Source organism: Pelodiscus sinensis, chromosome 30 (genome assembly GCF_049634645.1).
Source record: "Pelodiscus sinensis isolate JC-2024 chromosome 30, ASM4963464v1, whole genome shotgun sequence".
In the NCBI taxonomy this organism is placed as follows: Eukaryota; Metazoa; Chordata; order Testudines; family Trionychidae; genus Pelodiscus; species Pelodiscus sinensis.
In genome coordinates this window covers 8424643-8434666 of record NC_134740.1, presented here as the reverse complement: position 1 = coordinate 8434666, position 10024 = coordinate 8424643, and positions in this window count along the sequence as shown.

The window sequence follows — 10024 nt, the reverse complement described above, 5'->3', positions numbered from 1 at the left end:
GCTGAGGCGCCTGGCCCCCTCCCGCCTGTCCTACGGGGGGCATGCTGGGCTGAGGTGCCTGGTCCCCTCCCGCCTGTCCTACGGGGGGCATGCTGGGCCGAGGCGCCTGGCCCCTCCCGCCTGTCCTACGGGGGGCATGGTGGGCTGAGGCGCCTGGCCCCCTCCCGCCTGTCCTACGGGGGGAATGCTGGGCTGAGGCGCCTGGTCCCCTCTCGCCTGTCCTACGGGGGGCATGCTGGGCTGAGGCGACTGGCCCCTCCCGCCTGTCCTACGGGGGGCATGGTGGGCTGAGGCGCCTGGCCCCCTCCCGCCTGTCCTACGGGGGGCATGCTGGGCTGAGGCGCCTGGCCCCCTCCCGCCTGTCCTACAGGGGGCATGGTGGGCTGAGGCCCCTGGTCCCCTCCCGCCTGTCCTACGGGGGGCATGCTGGGCTGAGGCGCCTGGCCCCCTCCCGCCTGTCCTACGGGGGGCATGCTGGGCTGAGGTGCCTGGCCCCCTCCCGCCTGTCCTACGGGGGGCATGCTGGGCTGAGGCGCCTGGTCCCCTCCCGCCTGTCCTACGGGGGGCATGCTGGGCTGAGGCGCCTGGCCCCCTCCCGCCTGTCCTACGGGGGGCATGCTGGGCTGAGGCGCCTGGCCCCCTCCCGCCTGTCCTACAGGGGGCATGGTGGGCTGAGGCCCCTGGTCCCCTCCCGCCTGTCCTACAGGGGGCATGGTGGGCTGAGGCGCCTGGCCCCCTCCCGCCTGTCCTACGGGGGGCATGCTGGGCTGAGGCCCCTGGTCCCCTCCCGCCTGTCCTACAGGGGGCATGCTGGGCTGAGGCGCCTGGCCCCCTCCCGCCTGTCCTACGGGGGGCATGCTGGGCTGAGGCGCCTGGCCCCCTCCCGCCTGTCCTACGGGGGGCATGCTGGGCTGAGGTGCCTGGCCCCCTCCCGCCTGTCCTACGGGGGGCATGCTGGGCTGAGGCCCCTGGTCCCCTCCCGCCTGTCCTACAGGGGGCATGCTGGGCTGAGGCGCCTGGCCCCCTCCCGCCTGTCCTACGGGGGGCATGCTGGGCCGAGGCGCCTGGCCCCCTCCCGCCTGTCCTACGGGGGGCATGCTGGGCTGAGGTGCCTGGTCCCCTCCCGCCTGTCCTACGGGGGGCATGCTGGGCTGAGGCTCCTGGCCCCCTCCCGCCTGTCCTACGGGGGGCATGCTGGGCTGAGGCGGCTGGTCCCCTCCCGCCTGTCCTACGGGGGGCATGCTGGGCTGAGGTGCCTGGTCCCCTCCCGCCTGTCCTACAGGGGGCATGCTGGGCTTAGGCGCCTGGTCCCCTCCCGCCTGTCCTACGGGGGGCATGCTGGGCTGAGGCGCCTGGCCCCCTCCCGCCTGTCCTACGGGGGGCATGCTGGGCTGAGGCGCCTGGCCCCCTCCCGCCTGTCCTACGGGGGGCATGCTGGGCTGAGGCGCCTGGCCCCCTCCCGCCTGTCCTACGGGGGGCATGCTGGGCTGAGGCGCCTGGCCCCCTCCCGCCTGTCCTACGGGGGGCATGCTGGGCTGAGGCGCCTGGCCCCCTCCCACCTGTCCTACGGGGGGCATGCTGGGCTGAGGCGCCTGGCCCCCTCCCGCCTGTCCTACAGGGGGCATGCTGGGCTGAGGCGCCTGGTCCCCTCCCGCCTGTCCTACGGGGGGCATGCTGGGCTGAGGCGCCTGGTCCCCTCCCGCCTGTCCTACAGGGGGCATGGTGGGCTGAGGCGCCTGGCCCCCTCCCGCCTGTCCTACGGGGGGCATGCTGGGCTGAGGCGCCTGGCCCCCTCCCGCCTGTCCTACAGGGGGCATGCTGGGCTGAGGCGCCTGGCCCCCTCCCGCCTGTCCTACGGGGGGCATGCTGGGCTGAGGCACCTGGCCCCCTCCCGCCTGTCCTACAGGGGGCATGCTGGGCTGAGGCGCCTGGTCCCCTCCCGCCTGTCCTACGGGGGGCATGCTGGGCTGAGGCGCCTGGCCCCCTCCCGCCTGTCCTACGGGGGGCATGCTGGGCTGAGGCGACTGGCCCCCTCCCGCCTGTCCTACGGGGGGCATGCTGGGCTGAGGCGCCTGGCCCCCTCCCGCCTGTCCTACGGGGGGCATGCTGGGCTGAGGCGCCTGGCCCCCTCCCGCCTGTCCTACGGGGGGCATGCTGGGCTGAGGCGCCTGGTCCCCTCCCGCCTGTCCTACGGGGGGCATGCTGGGCTGAGGCGCCTGGCCCCCTCCCGCCTGTCCTACGGGGGGCATGCTGGGCTGAGGCGCCTGGCCCCCTCCCGCCTGTCCTACAGGGGGCATGCTGGGCTGAGGCGCCTGGTCCCCTCCCGCCTGTCCTACGGGGGGCATGGTGGGCTGAGGCGCCTGGTCCCCTCCCGCCTGTCCTACGGGGGGCATGCTGGGCTGAGGCGCCTGGCCCCCTCCCGCCTGTCCTACGGGGGGCATGCTGGGCTGAGGCGCCTGGCCCCCTCCCGCCTGTCCTACAGGGGGCATGCTGGGCTGAGGCGCCTGGCCCCCTCCCGCCTGTCCTACGGGGGGCATGCTGGGCTGAGGCGACTGGCCCCCTCCCGCCTGTCCTACGGGGGGCATGCTGGGCTGAGGCGCCTGGCCCCCTCCCGCCTGTCCTACGGGGGGCATGCTGGGCTGAGGCGCCTGGTCCCCTCCCGCCTGTCCTACAGGGGGCATGCTGGGCTGAGGCGCCTGGCCCCCTCCCGCCTGTCCTACGGGGGGCATGCTGGGCCGAGGTGCCTGGCCCCCTCCCGCCTGTCCTACGGGGGGCATGCTGGGCTGAGGCGCCTGGCCCCCTCCCGCCTGTCCTACGGGGGGCATGGTGGGCCGAGGCGCCTGGCCCCCTCCCGCCTGTCCTACGGGGGGCATGCTGGGCTGAGGCGCCTGGCCCCCTCCCGCCTGTCCTACGGGGGGCATGCTGGGCCGAGGCGCCTGGCCCCCTCCCGCCTGTCCTACAGGGGGCATGCTGGGCTGAGGCGCCTGGCCCCCTCCCGCCTGTCCTACGGGGGGCATGCTGGGCTGAGGCGCCTGGCCCCCTCCCGCCTGTCCTACGGGGGGCATGGTGGGCCGAGGCGCCTGGCCCCCTCCCGCCTGTCCTACGGGGGGCATGCTGGGATGAGGCGCCTGGCCCCCTCCCGCCTGTCCTACGGGGGGCATGCTGGGCTGAGGCGCCTGGCCCCCTCCCGCCTGTCCTACGGGGGGCATGCTGGGCTGAGGCGCCTGGCCCCCTCCCGCCTGTCCTACGGGGGGCATGCTGGGCCGAGGCGCCTGGTCCCCTCCCGCCTGTCCTACGGGGGGCATGCTGGGCCGAGGCGCCTGGCCCCTCTCGCCTGTCCTACGGGGGGCATGCTGGGCCGAGGCGCCTGGTCCCCTCCCGCCTGTCCTACGGGGGGCATGCTAGGCCGAGGCGACTGGCCCCTCCCGCCTGTCCTACGGGGGGCATGCTGGGCCGAGGCGCCTGGCCCCCTCCCGCCTGTCCTACGGGGGGCATGCTGGGCTGAGGCGCCTGGTCCCCTCCCGCCTGTCCTACGGGGGGCATGCTGGGCTGAGGCGCCTGGTCCCCTCCCGCCTGTCCTACGGGGGGCATGCTGGGCCGAGGTGCCTGGTCCCCTCCCGCCTGTCCTACGGGGGGCATGTTGGGCTGAGGCGCCTGGTCCCCTCCCGCCTGTCCTATGGGGGGCATGCTGGGCCGAGGCGACTGGCCCCCTCCCGCCTGTCCTACGGGGGGCATGTTGGGCTGAGGCGCCTGGCCCCCTCCCGCCTGTCCTACGGGGGGCATGCTGGGCTGAGGCGCCTGGTCCCCTCTCGCCTGTCCTACGGGGGGCATGCTGGGCTGAGGCGCCTGGCCCCCTCCCGCCTGTCCTACGGGGGGCATGCTGGGCCGAGGCGCCTGGCCCCCTCCCGCCTGTCCTACGGGGGGCATGTTGGGCTGAGGCGCCTGGTCCCCTCCCGCCTGTCCTATGGGGGGCATGCTGGGCTGAGGCGCCTGGCCCCCTCCCGCCTGTCCTACGGGGGGCATGCTGGGCTGAGGCGCCTGGCCCCCTCCCGCCTGTCCTACAGGGGGCATGCTGGGCTGAGGCGCCTGGCCCCCTCCCGCCTGTCCTACGGGGGGCATGCTGGGCTGAGGCGACTGGCCCCCTCCCGCCTGTCCTACGGGGGGCATGCTGGGCTGAGGCGCCTGGCCCCCTCCCGCCTGTCCTACGGGGGGCATGCTGGGCTGAGGCGCCTGGTCCCCTCCCGCCTGTCCTACAGGGGGCATGCTGGGCTGAGGCGCCTGGCCCCCTCCCGCCTGTCCTACGGGGGGCATGCTGGGCCGAGGTGCCTGGCCCCCTCCCGCCTGTCCTACGGGGGGCATGCTGGGCTGAGGCGCCTGGCCCCCTCCCGCCTGTCCTACGGGGGGCATGGTGGGCCGAGGCGCCTGGCCCCCTCCCGCCTGTCCTACGGGGGGCATGCTGGGCTGAGGCGCCTGGCCCCCTCCCGCCTGTCCTACGGGGGGCATGCTGGGCCGAGGCGCCTGGCCCCCTCCCGCCTGTCCTACAGGGGGCATGCTGGGCTGAGGCGCCTGGCCCCCTCCCGCCTGTCCTACGGGGGGCATGCTGGGCTGAGGCGCCTGGCCCCCTCCCGCCTGTCCTACGGGGGGCATGGTGGGCCGAGGCGCCTGGCCCCCTCCCGCCTGTCCTACGGGGGGCATGCTGGGATGAGGCGCCTGGCCCCCTCCCGCCTGTCCTACGGGGGGCATGCTGGGCTGAGGCGCCTGGCCCCCTCCCGCCTGTCCTACGGGGGGCATGCTGGGCTGAGGCGCCTGGCCCCCTCCCGCCTGTCCTACGGGGGGCATGCTGGGCCGAGGCGCCTGGTCCCCTCCCGCCTGTCCTACGGGGGGCATGCTGGGCCGAGGCGCCTGGCCCCTCTCGCCTGTCCTACGGGGGGCATGCTGGGCCGAGGCGCCTGGTCCCCTCCCGCCTGTCCTACGGGGGGCATGCTAGGCCGAGGCGACTGGCCCCTCCCGCCTGTCCTACGGGGGGCATGCTGGGCCGAGGCGCCTGGCCCCCTCCCGCCTGTCCTACGGGGGGCATGCTGGGCTGAGGCGCCTGGTCCCCTCCCGCCTGTCCTACGGGGGGCATGCTGGGCTGAGGCGCCTGGTCCCCTCCCGCCTGTCCTACGGGGGGCATGCTGGGCCGAGGTGCCTGGTCCCCTCCCGCCTGTCCTACGGGGGGCATGTTGGGCTGAGGCGCCTGGTCCCCTCCCGCCTGTCCTATGGGGGGCATGCTGGGCCGAGGCGACTGGCCCCCTCCCGCCTGTCCTACGGGGGGCATGTTGGGCTGAGGCGCCTGGCCCCCTCCCGCCTGTCCTACGGGGGGCATGCTGGGCTGAGGCGCCTGGTCCCCTCTCGCCTGTCCTACGGGGGGCATGCTGGGCTGAGGCGCCTGGCCCCCTCCCGCCTGTCCTACGGGGGGCATGCTGGGCCGAGGCGCCTGGCCCCCTCCCGCCTGTCCTACGGGGGGCATGTTGGGCTGAGGCGCCTGGTCCCCTCCCGCCTGTCCTATGGGGGGCATGCTGGGCTGAGGCGCCTGGTCCCCTCCCGCCTGTCCTACGGGGGGCATGGTGGGCTGAGGCGCCTGGCCCCCTCCCGCCTGTCCTACGGGGGGCATGCTGGGCTGAGGCGCCTGGCCCCCTCCCGCCTGTCCTACGGGGGGCATGCTGGGCTGAGGCGCCTGGCCCCCTCCCGCCTGTCCTACGGGGGGCATGCTGGGCTGAGGTGCCTGGCCCCCTCCCGCCTGTCCTACGGGGGGCATGCTGGGCTGAGGCGCCTGGCCCCCTCCCGCCTGTCCTACGGGGGGCATGCTGGGCCGAGGCGCCTGGCCCCCTCTCGCCTGTCCTACGGGGGGCATGCTGGGCTGAGGCGCCTGGTCCCCTCCCGCCTGTCCTACGGGGGGCATGCTGGGCTGAGGCGCCTGGTCCCCTCCCGCCTGTCCTACGGGGGGCATGCTGGGCCGAGGCGCCTGGTCCCCTCCCGCCTGTCCTACGGGGGGCATGCTGGGCTGAGGCGCCTGGTCCCCTCGCGCCTGTCCTACGGGGGGAATGCTGGGCCGAGGCGCCTGGCCCCCTCTCGCCTGTCCTACGGGGGGCATGCTGGGCTTAGGCGCCTGGCCCCCTCCCGCCTGTCCTACGGGGGGCATGCTGGGCTGAGGCGCCTGGTCCCCTCCCGCCTGTCCTACAGGGGGCATGCTGGGCTGAGGCGCCTGGTCCCCTCTCGCCTGTCCTACGGGGGGCATGCTGGGCTGAGGCGCCTGGTCCCCTCCCGCCTGTCCTACAGGGGGCATGCTGGGCTGAGGCGCCTGGTCCCCTCCCGCCTGTCCTACAGGGGGCATGCTGGGCTGAGGCGCCTGGCCCCCTCCCGCCTGTCCTACGGGGGGCATGCTGGGCCGAGGTGCCTGGCCCCCTCCCGCCTGTCCTACGGGGGGCATGCTGGGCTGAGGCGCCTGGCCCCCTCCCGCCTGTCCTACAGGGGGCATGCTGGGCTGAGGCGCCTGGCCCCCTCCCGCCTGTCCTACGGGGGGCATGCTGGGCTGAGGCGCCTGGCCCCCTCCCGCCTGTCCTACGGGGGGCATGCTGGGCTGAGGCGCCTGGCCCCCTCCCGCCTGTCCTACGGGGGGCATGCTGGGCTGAGGCGCCTGGCCCCCTCCCGCCTGTCCTACGGGGGGCATGCTGGGCTGAGGCGCCTGGCCCCCTCCCGCCTGTCCTACGGGGGGCATGCTGGGCCGAGGCGCCTGGCCCCCTCCCGCCTGTCCTACGGGGGGCATGCTGGGCTGAGGCGCCTGGCCCCCTCCCGCCTGTCCTACGGGGGGCATGCTGGGCTGAGGCGCCTGGCCCCCTCCCGCCTGTCCTACAGGGGGCATGGTGGGCTGAGGCGCCTGGCCCCCTCCCACCTGTCCTACGGGGGGCATGCTGGGCTGAGGTGCCTGGCCCCCTCCCGCCTGTCCTACGGGGGGCATGCTGGGCTGAGGCGCCTGGTCCCCTCCCGCCTGTCCTACGGGGGGCATGCTGGGCCGAGGCGCCTTGCCCCCTCCCGCCTGTCCTACGGGGGGCATGCTGGGCTGAGGCGCCTGGCCCCCTCCCGCCTGTCCTACGGGGGGCATGGTGGGCCGAGGCGCCTGGCCCCCTCCCGCCTGTCCTACGGGGGGCATGCTGGGATGAGGCGCCTGGCCCCCTCCCGCCTGTCCTACGGGGGGCATGCTGGGCTGAGGCGCCTGGCCCCCTCCCGCCTGTCCTACGGGGGGCATGCTGGGCCGAGGCGCCTGGCCCCCTCCCGCCTGTCCTACGGGGGGCATGCTGGGCTGAGGCGCCTGGTCCCCTCCCGCCTGTCCTACGGGGGGCATGCTGGGCTGAGGCGCCTGGTCCCCTCCCGCCTGTCCTACGGGGGGCATGCTGGGCCGAGGCGACTGGTCCCCTCCCGCCTGTCCTACGGGGGGCATGCTGGGCTGAGGCGCCTGGTCCCCTCGCGCCTGTCCTACGGGGGGAATGCTGGGCCGAGGCGCCTGGCCCCCTCTCGCCTGTCCTACGGGGGGCATGCTGGGCTGAGGTGCCTGGTCCCCTCCCGCCTGTCCTACGGGGGGCATGCTGGGCTGAGGCGCCTGGTCCCCTCCCGCCTGTCCTACGGGGGGCATGCTGGGCCGAGGCGCCTGGTCCCCTCTCGCCTGTCCTACGGGGGGCATGCTGGGCCGAGGTGCCTGGTCCCCTCCCGCCTGTCCTACGGGGGGCATGCTGGGCCGAGGTGCCTGGTCCCCTCCCGCCTGTCCTACGGGGGGCATGCTGGGCCGAGGTGCCTGGTCCCCTCCCGCCTGTCCTACGGGGGGCATGCTGGGCCGAGGCGCCTGGCCCCCTCCCGCCTGTCCTACGGGGGGCATGCTGGGCTGAGGCGCCTGGCCCCCTCCCGCCTGTCCTACGGGGGGCATGCTGGGCCGAGGTGCCTGGTCCCCTCCCGCCTGTCCTACGGGGGGCATGCTGGGCTGAGGCGCCTGGTCCCCTCCCGCCTGTCCTACGGGGGGCATGCTGGGCTGAGACGCCTGGTCCCCTCCCGCCTGTCCTACGGGGGGCATGCTGGGCTGAGGCGACTGGCCCCTCCCGCCTGTCCTACGGGGGGCATGCTGGGCCGAGGCGACTGGCCCCTCCCGCCTGTCCTACGGGGGGCATGCTGGGCTGAGGTGCCTGGTCCCCTCCCGCCTGTCCTACGGGGGGCATGCTGGGCCGAGGCGCCTGGCCCCCTCCCGCCTGTCCTACGGGGGGCATGCTGGGCTGAGGCGCCTGGTCCCCTCTCGCCTGTCCTACGGGGGGCATGCTGGGCTGAGGCGCCTGGTCCCCTCCCGCCTGTCCTACGGGGGGCATGCTGGGCCGAGGCGCCTGGTCCCCTCCCGCCTGTCCTACGGGGGGCATGCTGGGCTGAGGCGCCTGGTCCCCTCCCGCCTGTCCTACGGGGGGCATGCTGGGCTGAGGTGCCTGGTCCCCTCCCGCCTGTCCTACGGGGGGCATGCTGGGCTGAGGTGCCTGGTCCCCTCCCGCCTGTCCTACGGGGGGCATGCTGGGCTGAGGCGACTGGCCCCTCCCGCCTGTCCTACGGGGGGCATGTTGGGCTGAGGCGCCTGGTCCCCTCCCGCCTGTCCTACGGGGGGCATGCTGGGCTGAGGCGCCTGGTCCCCTCCCGCCTGTCCTACGGGGGGCATGCTGGGCCGAGGCGCCTGGTCCCCTCCCGCCTGTCCTACGGGGGGCATGCTGGGCCGAGGCGCCTGGCCCCTCTCGCCTGTCCTACGGGGGGCATGCTGGGCCGAGGCGCCTGGCCCCCTCCCGCCTGTCCTACGGGGGGCATGCTGGGCCGAGGCGCCTGGCCCCCTCCCGCCTGTCCTACGAGGGGCATGCTGGGCTGAGGCGCCTGGTCCCCTCCCGCCTGTCCTACGGGGGGCATGCTGGGCCGAAGCGCCTGGCCCCCTCCCGCCTGTCCTACGGGGGGCATGCTGGGCTGAGGCGCCTGGTCCCCTCCCGCCTGTCCTACGGGGGGCATGCTGGGCCGAAGCGTCTGGTCCCCTCCCGCCTGTCCTACGGGGGGCATGCTGGGCTGAGGCGCCTGGCCCCCTCCCGCCTGTCCTACGGGGGGCATGCTGGGCTGAGGCGCCTGGTCCCCTCCCGCCTGTCCTACGGGGGGCATGTTGGGCTGAGGCGCCTGGTCCCCTCCCGCCTGTCCTACGGGGGGCATGCTGGGCTGAGGCGCCTGGCCCCCTCCCGCCTGTCCTACAGGGGGCATGCTGGGACGAGGCACCTGGTCCCCTCCCGCCTGTCCTACGGGGGGCATGCTGCGCTGAGGTGCCTGGTCCCCTCCCGCCTGTCCTACGGGGGGCATGCTGGGCTGAGGCGACTGGCCCCCTCCCGCCTGTCCTACGGGGGCCATGCTGGGCTGAGGCGCCTGGTCCCCTCCCGCCTGTCCTACGGGGGGCATGCTGGGCCGAGGCGCCTGGTCCCCTCCCGCCTGTCCTACGGGGGGCATGCTGCGCTGAGGTGCCTGGTCCCCTCCCGCCTGTCCTACGGGGGGCATGCTGGGCTGAGGCGCCTGGTCCCCTCCCGCCTGTCCTACGGGGGGCATGCTGGGCTGAGGCGCCTGGTCCCCTCCCGCCTGTCCTACGTGGGGCATGCTGGGCTGAGGCGCCTGGCCCCCTCCCGCCTGTCCTACGGGGGGCATGCTGGGCTGAGGCGCCTGGCCCCCTCCCGCCTGTCCTACGGGGGGCATGCTGCGCTGAGGTGCCTGGTCCCCTCCCGCCTGTCCTACGGGGGGCATGCTGGGCCGAGGCGCCTGGTCCCCTCCCGCCTGTCCTACGGGGGGCATGCTGGGCCGAGGCGCCTGGTCCCCTCCCGCCTGTCCTACAGGGGGCATGCTGGGCCGAGGCGCCTGGCCCCCTCTCGCCTGTCCTACGGGGGGCATGCTGGGCTGAGGCGCCTGGCCCCCTCCCGCCTGTCCTACGGGGGGCATGCTGGGC